General features: G+C 41.5%; 1 long non-coding RNA gene across 2 annotated transcripts; it reads left to right on the top strand.

Annotated features, from left to right (window-relative positions):
* Positions 1 to 3,338: 3,338 nt before the first annotated feature.
* LOC125181617 (uncharacterized) lies at positions 3,339 to 14,502 on the top strand. Of its 2 annotated transcripts, XR_010827408.1 has the most exons (4): positions 3,340 to 3,399; positions 11,333 to 11,424; positions 13,122 to 13,274; positions 14,004 to 14,502. It is a non-coding gene; the product is annotated as an uncharacterized lncRNA (long non-coding RNA). The 2 variants fall into 2 exon arrangements; XR_007160472.2 differs by lacking the exon at positions 14,004 to 14,502 and having other exon boundaries at positions 3,339 to 3,399; positions 13,122 to 13,945.
* Positions 14,503 to 14,970: the final 468 nt, after the last annotated feature.

Raw genomic sequence — 14,970 nt, 5'->3', positions numbered from 1 at the left:
ACCTGTTTTTTATGATTCCACGCTTGGTCAGTTTTGAAGTCCAAAACCACTGGAGGTGACAGCCATAATAGATAACTGCACATATTGTCCCACATGCCTTGCCACCCATATCTATCCTGACTTAGGGCAGATCTGTATGTGATATTCTTAACGAGTTGTTTAACCTTAGACAAACCCAAAAACACATTCAGGAGACATAGCAATAGGAAGTGATAAACAGCAAAAGAGAGGGGTTACATAAAATAACCTTGTGAACAAATAAATAAACTTTGAAAACAATTAAATCAACATTGTTATTGGCAGCTTTTAAGCAAATATATTACTTATAACAAATTATAAACAAATTTGTTTTAACATGCTCTGGTTATCTCTATCATCATCTCAACCCTTCATGCCCTATGTTGGGCACCAAAAAAGACTGTTATGGTTTAACTCAGCAGGCAGCTAAGTACCACATAGCTCTTCACTTGCTCCTCCCCACAGTGGGATGGGGAAGAGAATCAGGGAAAAAAAAAAAAGGTCAAACTCGTGGGTTGAGATAAAGACAGTTTAATAGGAAATAAAAGGGAGGAAAAAATGAATATACAAAGCAAGTGAAGCATAACACATTTGCTCACCATCAGCCAACCTATGCTCAGACTGTCCCCAAGCAATGGCAGCCCCCCTGCTGAAAACCAGGAAATAAGAGAAGTTCATGCATTGTGGTTTCCATTAACAATCTGATGCATTTATTAATGCATTAATGATGCATTAATACAGGTGCATTCCATCATAATTAAATTTTTGTATTAACTTACTTTGTAAATAAAAGAATCAATCAGAAATGTAGCTCTATACATTTTCTGAATGTAATATGTTGCTAAATAATATAGCAAGGTCTGAAACTGGTGCTCTTGGCTGAGGACCATCCCTTAGCTCCTGTGACATTATTTATTTCATAATTCAGTACTATGCACAATTTCCTTTGAAATATCCTATAAACTTATAAAGTGCATTGAGTTTCATACCTGACTAGCACCAGCTGACTAGTGAAGGTCAAAGCTGAGGAAAATAAATAACGGTGACAAATGTACTTGAAAACAAAGGACTCTAGAGTTGCACAAAAGCCATCTTTACTACCTTAAATAATCTTTTTCTAGACACATGAGAAGATTTGATAATATACAGAACAGATTAAGAGCATACATTCTGACAATTTGTTTTCATAGAATAATAGAAACATAGAATGGTTTAGATTAGAAGTGACATGAAAAATCATCTAGTTCTATTGGCAGGGACACCTTCCGCTACACCAGGTAGCTCAAAGCCCCATCTAACCTGGCCTTAAACACTTCCAGGGATGGGGAAGCCACAGCTTCTCTGGGCAACCTGTTCCAGTGCTGCACCACCCTCATAGGAAATAATTCCTTCCTTATATCCAATCTAAATCTACCCTCTTGTAGTTTAAAGCCATTACTCCTTGTCCTATCACTACAGCCCCTGATAAAGAGTCCCTCTCCAGCTTTCTTTTAGGCCCCCTTTAGGTACTGGAATGCTGCTATAAGGTCTCCCTGGAGCCTTCTCTTCTCCAGGCTGAACAACCCCAACTCCCTCAGCCCGTCTTCATAAGAGAGGTGCTCCAGCCCCCTGATCATCTTTGTGTCACTCTATAGCCTTATTTCTTAAGAAATTGCACATATTTTTGGCCCTCTTTACTTGATATATGAAACCAGATTTACAGATATAACCTTATATAGAACAAATATTTGAGACTTGGCTATGTGCAAACTGTAGGTTTATTTTAACATTTTACAGTTGCAGAAAGTAAAGAAAGATCTTGAGATGGTATTGTCAACAACTCAATCAAAGAATAAAAACTGAAAGAAGATCTGGAAAGGTAATAAAGTAATTTGGACTTAAAAATGATGTAAGCTATTTACTACAAATTATTGTTTTGACTGCTTAGAGAAAACTGTATTTATCGATTGTGCAACTTCCTATTTGTCATGTTTCAAAGAGAACAGCGGTGGCATGAAGGACAGAAGTAGATACTGGGTGTTTTTAACGGAATGGAAGAAGAGATGAAAAATGAAGTTGTACCATGTTCTGAAAAAAAGGTATTGCTATAATGTCAAGTTTTTCATATTGCATTTAAATTTCAAGAGAAGCAAGTGAGCAAACTCTTAAAAACATACTACTTGTTTGTCCTAGTTTTGGCTAGGATAGAGTTAATTTTCCTCCTAGTAGGAACTGTGTTTTCGATTTAGGATGAGAATAATGGTGATAACATAGAATCATAGAATCATAGAATATCCCAAGTTGGAAGGGACCCATAAGGATCATCAAGTCCAACTCCTGGCACCGCACAGGTCTACCCAAAATTTTAGACCATGTGACTAAGTGCACAGTCCCATCGCTTCTTAAACTCTGACAGGCTTGGTGCAGTGACTACTTCCCTGGGGAGCCTCTTCCAGTGTGCGACCACCCTCTCGGTGAAGAACCTCTTCCTGATGGCCAGCCTAAACTTCCCCCGCCTCAGCTTGACACTGTTCCCGCGGGTCCTATCACTGGTGATTACGGAGAATAGGTCACCTGCCTCTCCACTCCCCCTCGCGAGGAAGTTGTAGACTGTGATGAGGTCCCCCAACATGCTGATGTTTTAATTGTTGCAGAGCAGTACACTAAGTCAAGGACTTTGCAGCTTCTCACACCTCCCTGTCAGTGAGAAGGCTGGGGGTGCAGCAGGAGCTGGGAGGGGACTGTGAGAAAAATCTCAATAATTTTCTTCAGACAGGATCTTCTGTGAAGCTATTTTGTTCCTGATTGCAATGGCAGGCATCCTGCAAGCAGGAGCGTACAGTAAAAGATTATATATATAAATTTACATAGGGAACTTATATTCCCTATTACCCGACACCTGATTTCTCCCGTTTCCTCATTGGTTGAGTACTACAGGTTCACAACCTACTCAACACTCTTCTATACCATATATGTACAATTTCATTTGACCAACTATTAATTTCTCCTATTCCTTTTTTTTTCCTTCTTCTCTCATGATTAGAGGGCCTGTGATTTTTGTGTTTACTGATTTCGCACTGCTTATCCTGTTTTTCTTAGCTATCCTCCTTATTTTGGAACAGTGGGACCTTCCCCTTATCTGCTTAACATACTCCCCACTGCTATGCTACTGTCATGCCTGCATGATCACTTTTGAGTACGCAAGGTTAGTGGAATTTTCCACTTCAAAAACACTTCCTATTGCAAAAACACAACTTTGTTTCTCCCAGGACAGCTGACCCAAACTGACCAAAGGGGTATTCCATACCATATGACGTCATGCTGAACAATTAATATGGGGTGGCTGGCCAGGGTGGGGGGAACCAGCTGCTCGGGGATAGGCGGGCCATTGGTCAGCAGGTGGTGAGTAATTGCATTATGCATCACTTGTTTTGTACACACTATTATTAGTAGCACTATTATCATTATTATTATTTTTTCCTTTCTTTTCTGTCCTAATAAACAGTCTTTATCTCAACCCACAAGCTTTTACTTTTTTTATTTTCTTTTTCTTCCCCAATTCTCTCCCCCATCCCAGAGAGGGAGGGGAAAGGGTGAGCGAGCAGCTGAGTGATGCTTAGCTCCCGACCGGGTTAAACCACAGCAGTCCTTTTGGCGCACGCCGTGGGGCATGAAGGGTTGAGATAAAGACAGATCTGACCAGAGCGTGTTAAAACAAAATTGTTATAAGCATTAGATCAGTTTAATAGTTGCTATTCACAATGTTGATTGCTTTGATCTCAGGTCTGCTATGCCTGTTTTCCGAACTGAGATTTATAGCACGACTTACTGTATGTGCTCCCTGTCGCGCTGCTTATCCTTTCCAGGGGCTGGTTTAAGATTATTATTTTACTGTACGGTGTAACACTGGCTTATGATATGATAAAATTACTAGTCATGAGACTAATCTGGTATTGTACTCAGCATTGTTGTCAACTCCATATTTTGGAAACCCTACCTCAGAAACTATTAACAATTACACCTGTTGCCTTTTTTCTTCAGGGAGCCAATCTATGGAGGGGATGGGGGAGATGTTTTTATCCCACTTGTTCACTCTCCCTTTCTCCTTCACCCCCCTCTTCTCCTCCAGGCTAGTTACAATAGCTCTTCATAACTTTGAATATTCTTGGGATGTCCAGACCAGCATGTTCTTATTGTTATGTTAATGCACTTCAGGTTTTGTTTAAGGTTAAACAACTACTTAGGAATGTCATCCAGAGATCTGTCCTGAGGCAGGACAGTTATGAGTGGCAGGGAGTGGGGGAGAATATGGGCAGGCATCTAGAGCAGTGGGCACCTCCAATGCTTTGGAAATTCACCCCTGAACAACTGAAAAATTCTAAAAAACTGGTAGAATGCTTGAAAAAGGTGTGTCATCACCCTGGAAGTACCTGACATACAGAAATCACTGCAACGTGCTGGGGCTTGGCCTATGCTTACTGAGCTGCAATTGACTCCACTATAACTCTGGTGACAGACCCTGTGGCCACTCCAACCCCAGAGATTGGCCCTGCGGCCTGACAGGCCCATCAGCCATTATAGCCCCTACGGCCACTCCAATCCCTATGGCGACTCCAACACCTACAACAGGCCCTGTGGCCATTCCAAGCCCTGTGACCACTCCAAGCTCTGCAGCCACTCCAAGACCTATGATGGGCCCTGCAGCCACTCCAAGACCTGAGGCGGGCCCTGCGGCCACTCCAAGACCTGTGACGGGTCCTGCAGTCATTCCAACCCCTGTGACAGGCCCTGCAGCTGTTCCAACCCGTGTTGGAAACAAAACAAACAGTGCCAGCGTCAGTTGTTCCTGTATCCAAGATGAAACAATGGATGAAAAAGTCAGTTTGGATCTCTTTAGCGGAATATTTTCATAGAATAATAAAGGTTGAAAAAGACCTCCAAGGTCATCTGGTCTTAATAATATAATACTTATAACAATTTTGTTTTAACATGCTCTGGTCAGATCTGTTGTTATCTCAACCCTTTTTTTGCCCCACTTTAGGTGCCTATTGGGTGTTTGGGTGACTTGTGGTTTAACCCGGCAAGCAGCAAAGTACCACGCAGCTGTTTGCTCACTTCCCCCCAGGGGGATGGGGGAGAGAACCAGAAAAATGTAAAACTCATGGGCTGACATAAAGACAGTTTAATAGGACAGAAAAGGAAGGGTGTGTTTTTAATATGTTAATGACCCTTAATGAGCAAAAGGTTAACATAGGTCAGTTTGGAATCTTCCTTTAACTGTTTTTCTCCTTATTGTTTTTTACCTTTCATTCCTTATCTCCCTTGCTTCTGCTAGCTCAAGGCTACCAGTCTCCCTGTTTTCTTTAAGGTTTCCTTGTTTTCTCAACTTAAAACTACCATTTCCCCCCTTTGAGACTATGAACCTCACTTTTAGGCTTCATAGTTCTCACTACATAGTTCTTGTCCATTACTGCTAATTTGAGGAAGTACTCTGTTATCCATATCTCATTTTGCTAGCATTACTCGGTGAGGTTTGCATCGGTAGTGGCATTGCTTATGATTTCTAGTGTTGCAGAAATGTTTACTATTGCCCTTTCAAGTTCTATTATTCCCAATGAAGGGATTAAGGCCCTCCACAAAGCATGAAACCAGGTATTTCTGTTTGAAAGGGGATTATAAATGCCTTGATTCTCCTGAGGCGTCATAAAGATAGCCTGTGATCTTAGCCAACTCCTTAAGTCTGAGTGTTATGGAGTCTAACGTCTGGAACTACAATTCCCAGGGCACAAGTCCCATACCATCCAGGAGGAAGTGCTTTTCGTGCTCATGGAACACATAGCAAATATACTCCTCCCAGGGATATCCACCAATGGAGGCCGATAGGTCCACTTCTATTTCCATAATTTTTTATGATAGTGTAATTGGTAGTTTCAACTGTAATAATTGCTTTACATTATCCAGTTAGATTCCAAGAACCTACATACGATCCCTGGGCCACGTTCTCCTTACTTCTATTAACTGAATATACACATGAAAGATTTTCTCTCTGTCCTGGTTTCAGTTAGGACAGAGTTAATTTTCCTCCTAGTAGCTGGTAGGGTGCTATGTTTTGGATTAGGATGAGAAGAGCGCTGATAACATGCTGATGTTTTAATTGTTGCAGAGCAGTGCTTACACCAAGCCAAGGACTTTTCGGCTTCTCGCTCTGTCCTGCCAGCGAGCAGGCTAGGGGTGCAGCAGGAGCTGGGAGGGGACAGACCCAGGACAGCTGACCCAAACTGGCCAAAGGGGTATTCCATACCATCTGACGTCATGCTAAACAATATATAGGGGTGGCTGGCCGGGGTAGGGGGGCCGGCTGCTCGGGGATAGGCTGGGCATCGGTCAACGGGTGGTGAGCAATTGCATTGTGCATCACTTGTTTCGTACACATTATTATTATTAATACTATTATCATTATCACTATTATTATTATTATTATTATTATTTGCCTGTCTTAATAAACTGTCTTTATCTCAACCCACAGGCTTCACTTTCCCGTTTCTCTCCCCCATCCCAGAGAGGGAGGGGGGAGGGTGAGCAAACGGCTGTGTGGTGTTTAGCTGCCAGCCGGGTTAAACCACAACACTCTCTCAATAGGATACACAAGGATAGAGGGAGACTGGGGTGGAGGAGAAATACTAGCATTGCTCGAGTTTGCTAATTGCCACACATCTGTCTTGTTTACAGTGAGTGGTACAGCATAGATAGGAGTTCCCTCATGTGCTGAGGCGGGTACACGGGTACACACACAACAAGATGATATGTCTGCAAAATGGGTTAACTTTAAAGCTAACTGAACTAGAGTTCTGTGTCGAAGCATTGGAACTGTAAGTCAACCCTGTTAAGGAAATTCTAATCAGAACAGAAATCATTTTGTCCTTTTAAACAGCAATTTCAAGTCCTCGGTCGGTTCTACTTGCCACAAAGTCTCTTTTGCTTCTTCTGATGGTAGGTCTTGCTTCTCCTCTTCTGGTGGTGGTGCCTTCACACGAGTGGAGTGAATCCACGATTTGATCCTTTCCACCTTGACTGCAGTGTAGGTGTGGAGCATGACAGTATAGGGTCCTTTCCACTTTTCCTTTAGAGGCTCATCTTTGCACATTCAAATCAGTACCTAGTGTCCAGGTCGGAATGGGTGTACTGGAACATCCAGTGGAATTGGTAGTCACTCCTGTACATATCTGTAGAGAGAGGACAACACAGCAGACAAAGACAGCAAATATTGCCTTACCCAACCTTCCCCTCTTACATGCATTTGACTCCCTTCTGTCACTAATTCATTTACTGGGTATGGTTTGCCATATAACAATTCAGATGGGCTAACTTTTCCTGTAGCTTTGGGGGCTATCCTAATTCTCAACAAAGCTATTGGTAGGGCTTCCAACCACTTCAGTTGAGCTTCCTGGCAAATTTTAGTTAACTGACTTTTTAGTGTTTGATTCATTTTTTCTGCTTGTCCACTCGATTGTGGTCTCCAAGTAGTATGTAAATACCACTTAATCTGTAATGCTCTTGATATTTCTTGAACTACTTGTGATATAAAATGAGATCCACTGTCTGAGGAGAGTACCTCTGGTATTCTAAACCATGGGGTTACTGATTTCAGTAAAGCCTTTATGACCTCCTTAGCTTTATTAGTTTGGCTTGGGAAGGCCTATGGCCATCCAGCGAGTGTGTCCATTGGTACTAGAAGATATCGATATGATCCTTGTCTGAGCAACTCATAAAGGTCCACTTGCCAATACTCCCCAGGTTTCATCCCTTTTATTCTCTCCCCTGGCAGTGGTTTTGGCTGGATCTTGGGGTTGTTGGCACAGCATACAGGACACTTTCGCACTATTTGGTTTGCGATAGTTTGCATTTTTGGTCCAATTGAAAAGCACTTCAGTCTATCCACTATGGCATCAGCACCAAAGTGTGTCCCTTCATGTTAGTCTTTCATTAGCTGTTCACTCAGTTTCTGTTATTAGGATCTGTTCAATGGGATCTCCCTCCCATCTTTTTGCTTTGTACATTAGTTTTTCTGCTAGTTGGAGTTCTTCAGCGGAATATTTTTGTAGAATCATAGAATCATTAGGGTTGGAAAAGACCTCCAAGATCATCTGGTGCAACCATCCCCCTACCACCAATAATACCCACTAAACCATGTCCCTAAGCACCACATCTAACCTTTCCTTAAAAACCTCCAGGGATGGTGACTCCACAACCTCCCTGGGCAAGCCATTCCAATGCCTAACTACTCTTTCTGAGAAGAAATTTCTCCTAATTTCCAACCTGAAGCTCCCCTGGCACAACTTGAGGCCATAACCTCTAGTCCTATCACTAGTTATCTGCGAGAAGAGGCCGAACCCCAGTGGATTAAGTGAAGTCTTTGCGCAGGGGACTAACATACCTTGTAGGTCTCCCAGTGCACTTCTGGCTGCTTCTTTGGCTGTTAAAGTCAGCTTTCCTGTTCCCTATTATTATGTCATGAACTCCAAAGGCCTATTTAGAATCCGTATAGACATTGAGTGCCTTCTCTTCTGCTAATTCCAAGGGCCTAGTCAAGGAAATTAATTCGTTTTTTTTTTGTGCTGAAGTGTTATGGGGTAGTGACTTTGCTTCTACAGTGTCCCAAAGGGTCATGACCACATGTCCTGATTTATGCTGTCCATTTTCCATAAAACTGCTACCATCTGTAAAATACTCAAGATGTACATTTAGTGATTTAGTTCATCCTTAAGGTCAGCTCTACTGGCATACGTGTGCTCAATAATATCCACAAAATCACGTTGGATTTCTCCTGTCTTCTTGGTTAGAAGAAGCATAGCCGGGTTCAGGGTGCTGACCATGGACAGATTTATGTCTCCTTGGTCTACTAACACGGCTTGATATTTAGCCATTCGACTTGGGGATAGCCAGCGGTTTCCTTTGGCTTCCATTACAGCTAGCACTGCATGTGGCATAAATACCATCAAGGGTTGTCCCAGAGTCAGTTTTCTACCCTCTTGGACTAGGAGTGCAGTCAGTGCTACTGCCCTCAAACAAGATTGTTTCCTCTAGCTGTTTGGAAAAGTAGGCCACTGGTGTTTCCCCAGTGTCCGGGTCATTACCCTGGCTGCCACCCCTCTTTGTTCATGAACAAACAACTGTAAAGGTTTTTCCATGTTTGGCAGCCCTAGGGCTGGTGCTGGTATAAGGGCCCTTTTTATATCATCAAATCCCTTTTGGCACTCAGCTGTCCACTCCAACACATTTTCTGGCCCCTTTGTGGCTTCATACAGAAGCTTTGCTATTAGTCGAAAATTGGGGATCCAGATTCGACAAAAACCTGCCATCCCTAGCAATCCTCGCAATTGTTTTTTTGTTTTGGGAACAGCAGTTCAGCATATAGCTTCTTTTCACTCTGAACCTAATGCTCACTGTCCTTGGAAGATATCGAACCCCAGATACTGTATTTTCTGCTGGGCGATCATAGAATCATAGAATGGCCTGGGTTGAAAAGGACCTTAAAGATCATCTAGTTTCAACCCCCCTGCTCTGGGCAGGGTTATAAACCATTAGAGCAGGCTGCCCAGAGCTGCATCCAGCCTGGCCTTGAATGCCTCCAGGGATGGGGCATCCACAGCCTCTCTGGGCAACCTGTTCCAGTGCCTCACCATCCTCTGAGTGAAAAACTTTCTCCTAATATCTAACCTAAATCTCCCCGTCTTAGTTTAAAACCATTCCCCCTTTGTCCTATCACTATCAACACACATAAACAGGCATTCCCCCTCCTGTTTATACGCTCCCTTCAAGTACTGGAAGGCTGCAATGAGGTCTCCCCAGAGCCTTCTCTTCTCCAAGCAAAAGAAGCCCAGTTCCCTCAACCTTTCTTCACAAGAGAGGTGCTCCAGCCCTCTGATCATCTTTGTGGCCCTCCTCTGGACCCATTCTAAGAGCTCCACATCCTTCTTGTGCTGGGGGCCCCAGGCCTGCACGCAGTATTCCAGGTGGGGTCTCACAAGAGCAAAGTAGAGGGGGACAATCACCTCCCTCTCCCTGCTGGCCACCCATTTTTTGATGCAGCCCAGGACATAGTTGGCTTTCCGGGCTGCAAGCACGCACTGCCAGCTCATGTCCAGCTTCTCATCCAGCAGGACCCCCAAGTCCTTTTTTCACCTTGGTTACGGGTGCAACCAACACTGGTACAGTTTGTTTCCCTGGCTCAGCCTTGGGGCCCGTTTTAGGGCTTGGAGTGGCCGCTGGCTCTGTCTCAGAGGTTGAAGTGGCCGCCGGGTCTGTCACTGGGGTTATATTGGCATTGAGTGCAGCTTGGTAAGCATAGGCCAAGCCCCAGCACGTTGCAGTGATTTCTTTATGTCTGGTACTGCCAGGGTGATGACACACCTTTTTCAAGCACTCTACCAGTTTTTTTAGGATTTTTCAGTTGTTCGGGGGTAAATTTCCAAAGCACTGGAGGTGCCCACTGCTCTAGATGCCTGCCCATATCCTCCCACTCTCCCTGCCACTCATAACTGTCCTGCCTCAGGACAGATCTCTGGATGACACTCTTAAGTATTTGTTTAACCTTAGACAAAACCTGAAGTGCATTCAGGAGACATAGCAATGAGAACATGCTGGTCTGAACATCCCAAGGATATTCAAAGTTCTGGAAAGCTACCGTAACTCGCCTGGAGGAGATTAAAGGGAGAGTGAACAAATGGGAAAAAACATCTTCCCCTGACCCCTCCATAGACTGGCTCCCTGAAGAAAAAGCATGAAAGGTGTAATTATTAACAGTTTCTGAGGTAGGGTTCCCAAAGTATGGAGTTGATGACAATGCTGAGTACAAATACCAGATTAGTCTCATGGCCGGTAATTTTATCATATCGTAAGCCAGTGTTACACAGTATAGCAAAATAATAACCCTGCCGACACTGCCGACTCATGTCCAGCTTCTCGTCCAGCAGGACCCCCAAGTTTTTCTCCGCAGGGTTGCTCTCAAGTTCCTCTTCTCCCAGTCTATATAAATACCTGGGATTATGCACTGTGATTATGCAAAACACACTGGCGTTCCTGATGCTGAATGTCAACAAAAGTTGTGGTTAAGTTAGGGCTTCAGTAATAAAATAAGATCTCATTCTAAGGACTATGAGATTGCATCAGTTTTGTATTTTGATTTCAGTGCACAATATACTATAATCTAATTAGTTAGCTTAGTCTTAGTACAGTATGATTCGTTTTTCATTTATAAATGAATCATGCATTTTCCTTTAGGAAAATGTTTCCAAAAGCCATTTTCTTGGCCGTGCTATATGAGTTTTTCTTTCAGGTGAGAAAATCTAGATGCAATTCCCTGTATTGCCTTCACGAGATACTGCAAGGAGCTGCTATTAAGACACGGAGGTAGCCCTTTGTTTCAAGGTATTTTTAGCATTGTTTTGTTTTGTTTTGTTTCCGCCGCCACCCCCACCCCCCACCCCCACAAGGAGGATGGTTATAAGTTTTAAAAGTTTACATTCTCAAACTTCCAGTTTTATAAGGTACTATAAAATATTGACAAAAAGCAAGGAAGCGATAAGCCTATGACACAAACACGTTGAGAATGAGCCAAAAGATAAGAACCTGGGGTAACAAGAGCTTTCAGAGCTCATAACGAGAGGCAAGAACATCTAGCACACAGCTATAGAGCTTACTGTTCCTCCAAAGCTAGCTCAGAACAGCTACTGCTAGTTGCCATTAAATGAAATCACAGAGATCAGCACAGAAATCTGTACTCATTTATTACTGAAATGTTTAAAATGCTTCTCAGTTTTTAATATCTAGATGAAAAAAAGTATTAAAACAGTATAAAAAAAACAGTTTTAAGAAATATTTTTTCTACATTTCAAGGAACCATTTTATACAGAAGCATCACAACAATTACTTTGATATTGTCAGATAAAACTATTTTGAACTTATCCCTCTTTCAGTGATCTTTTCACTCAATTTATCTACTATATTTTCCAAACTTACTGATAACAAGGTGCTTTTTATAACTTTGGAACATGCTGAAGTTTTGGTGTTTTATCTATTGCTACTATCTGTCCAGGATAGGACAAACAGTCTGTTTAAAATGAATGCCTACCCAAGAAGCGATAAAGAACGTTTTAGTATAATTAATCAGTGTTTGCACCAAGCTTAATAATGTAAGACACTATAAATTCTAGCAGGAATTTTATTTTCCACTTTATATATCCAATCCAGAGAAAACCATGTTTTAAAGAAAATTTCATCTCTAAATTAGTTAATTTGCTGCATAACTTGCTGTATATACAACAGTGTAAGAAGTCATTGAGATTTGTTTTTCCAATCATTTTCTGGCTACTGCCCATCGACATAGCCTCAGTGTCCTTAAATCTATGTATTTTGATATACGATTATCCTTATGGTATGCCCAGACTGACCTAGCAGAAGTTGTCAGCCGTCTCGCAAATCACACAGCAGAGTGAACAGCATCTCTACAGTGCTGGGTGTTGTGACTTGAAGCTACAGAGCAGTCAGGGCTTTGCTTAAGATCAGTTTTCTTGTTTCCAGAAAGATCATGACAATTTGATTATTAAAAACAAAAACAAACAAAAAAGTAAAACTTCATTAAATTCAGTCATAAATACTCACCAGCAACATTATAAAGTGAAGGCCTTTGAAAAAGATATCCAAATTGTTTGTAAAATATCTTTCAAACCAAACCCAATGCATCTGAGACGTGATTTCACTCTACACAGAGAATCAAGAACTGTAGAAAATTTTCACAAGTTTTCCATGGAAAACTTGGCTCTTCTTTAGTTAGATATTTTCATCGGCTAACAGATGTTCAGTGAAATGAGTACTCAACATTTTCCTCTCACCTGCAAATGCAGCTTTATTTCTTTTACTTCATGGATCATCGATTCACCTAACAGAGAAATCAATGTCCTATATAAAACAAATCTTAGTAGAAATAACACTAATTTAAAACTTTATTACAGCATACTGTAACAAGCACTAAACTTGAGATTAGCTGTGTCATAATTTGAGTCTCACAGGCCATGCCATCTTTCTCTTGCTTTGCAGCTCTATTAATGTTTTTCTTTTTGTAACAGAGATCAAAGCTAGAGACATCTGAGAAATCTGCAACATGCAGAGAATCACTGGGATGTGCTGCAAAGAGCAGGAGGAGGAAGAAGGAAGGGGGACCTCCAGTTCTTTTGACAATGGCACAGGTGTCCACACCCCATGCTTCTTCAAGGAAAAAGGCATGTAAATGAAATACGCAATTGATATATTTCTGGTCAAAATATAAGGATTCAACATCATCCATGGAACAAATTCTGTTTAAATGTTGCAAATACATCGTGGAATGCTTCCATGATTTACAAATTCTGGCCTCTGAATGTATTACGTGAAAGACAATATGCAATGCAGCAATGTTTGATTTTAAAGTTTCCAAACTTAGAATTTGCTTTAAGCTAGCTCTGTAATCACATTAATACAAATGCATTAAAATAACTAGTGAAGTTAAACTGTTCTTCACATTTGACAGTTTTGCACTAGCAAACAGGTTACTTCTGCAGTTGTGTCGTCCTTCTACGCGGATAAAACTTTTTCTCATCTGAATGTACTTCATTTTGCAAAGCTTTAGGAAGGCAGAAGCGTTTGTTTTTTAAAGTCAAAATATTCTCCTGAAATGTATTTATATTCTTTATTCCCCTCTATCTCTGCTCTAACAGCTTTTAGCTTCTGTTAAGTAAACACAAATGAGGAATCTGGCAAGGCTGACAAAGTCCCTTTCATGCCTTACTCCTATCAATTTTAAAGCAGTAGAATAGAGTACAAAGAGCACCTCCTAAACATCAAGTATTGATCCTGAACTGCAGAAATATTACTAAGTAGAAGCCTGTGACACTTTCTCAGATTAAAACTTGCTAGTCTTTCTTCCATTTAAAAAAAAATCAAGCTTAATGAACTTTCACTGAATTATATAGATAACCTACTGAAGCATCGGTAAAGGCTTCCTCTACCTGCCTGAGACTGATGAGTCTGGGATGAGGCTGAAGTTCTGAAAACTCAGTTTCACAGCCCAAATTACGAGCAGCGCTGGACCTGGCAATCTTCCGGCCCAAGGGTTTCATTCTGTTTCAGACTAAAAGCAATTAAAATAATAATCACACAATAATCACGCTTCTATAATAATAAAGAAGAAGATTTCTGGTGGTTTAAAAACTTCAGTGTTAGACCAATACTGAAGTCCTTCACTTCAAGGCTAGCCATATATGCTTAGCGATCCAATCTATGTGCCTTGCTTTCTTTTTTTTTTTTTTTAATAATGATGCAATTTTCTACTTAATATCAGAAAATTAATTCAAAGATTAATAAAATTCAGCAGTTCTGACTCCTCATTTTTATACAACTATATCCTGTACCTAAAAATTAGAAATTTGCATAATTTCAGACTTTTTCAAACATGGCAATATTATTTGATAATAAGTCTATTTGGTTTTAGCCAAAAATCTCCTACCATAACTGCTTGAATACATCTGCTGGTTGCAGTTGCTTTTCCTCAAGAGAAACTTATTAAACTACAGTAGAAAGAATTAAAGCCTGAATTATACTCAACCTTGGGTGAGAGCAGAATACTTCAGAGAATCACAGAATAATCTAGGTTGGAAGAGACCTCCAAGATCACCTAGTCCAACCTCTGACCTAACACTGACAAGTCCTCCACTAAACCATATCACTAAGCTCTACATCTAAACGTCTCTTAAAGACCTCCAGGGATGGTGACTCAACCACTTCCCTGGGCAGCCCATTCCAATGCCTAACAACCCTTTCAGTAAAGAAGTTCTTCCTAACATCCAACCTAAACCTCCCCTGGCGCAACTTTAGCCCATTCCCCCTCGTCCTGTCACCAGGCACGTGGGAGACCAGACCAACCCCTACCTCTCTACAGCC

The sequence above is a fragment of the Anser cygnoides genome, chromosome W (assembly GCF_040182565.1).
Source record: "Anser cygnoides isolate HZ-2024a breed goose chromosome W, Taihu_goose_T2T_genome, whole genome shotgun sequence".
Lineage (NCBI taxonomy): Eukaryota > Metazoa > Chordata > Aves > Anseriformes > Anatidae > Anser > Anser cygnoides.
The sequence above is the reverse complement of the archived record's forward strand: the minus strand, read 5'-3'. Positions and strand labels throughout refer to the sequence as shown.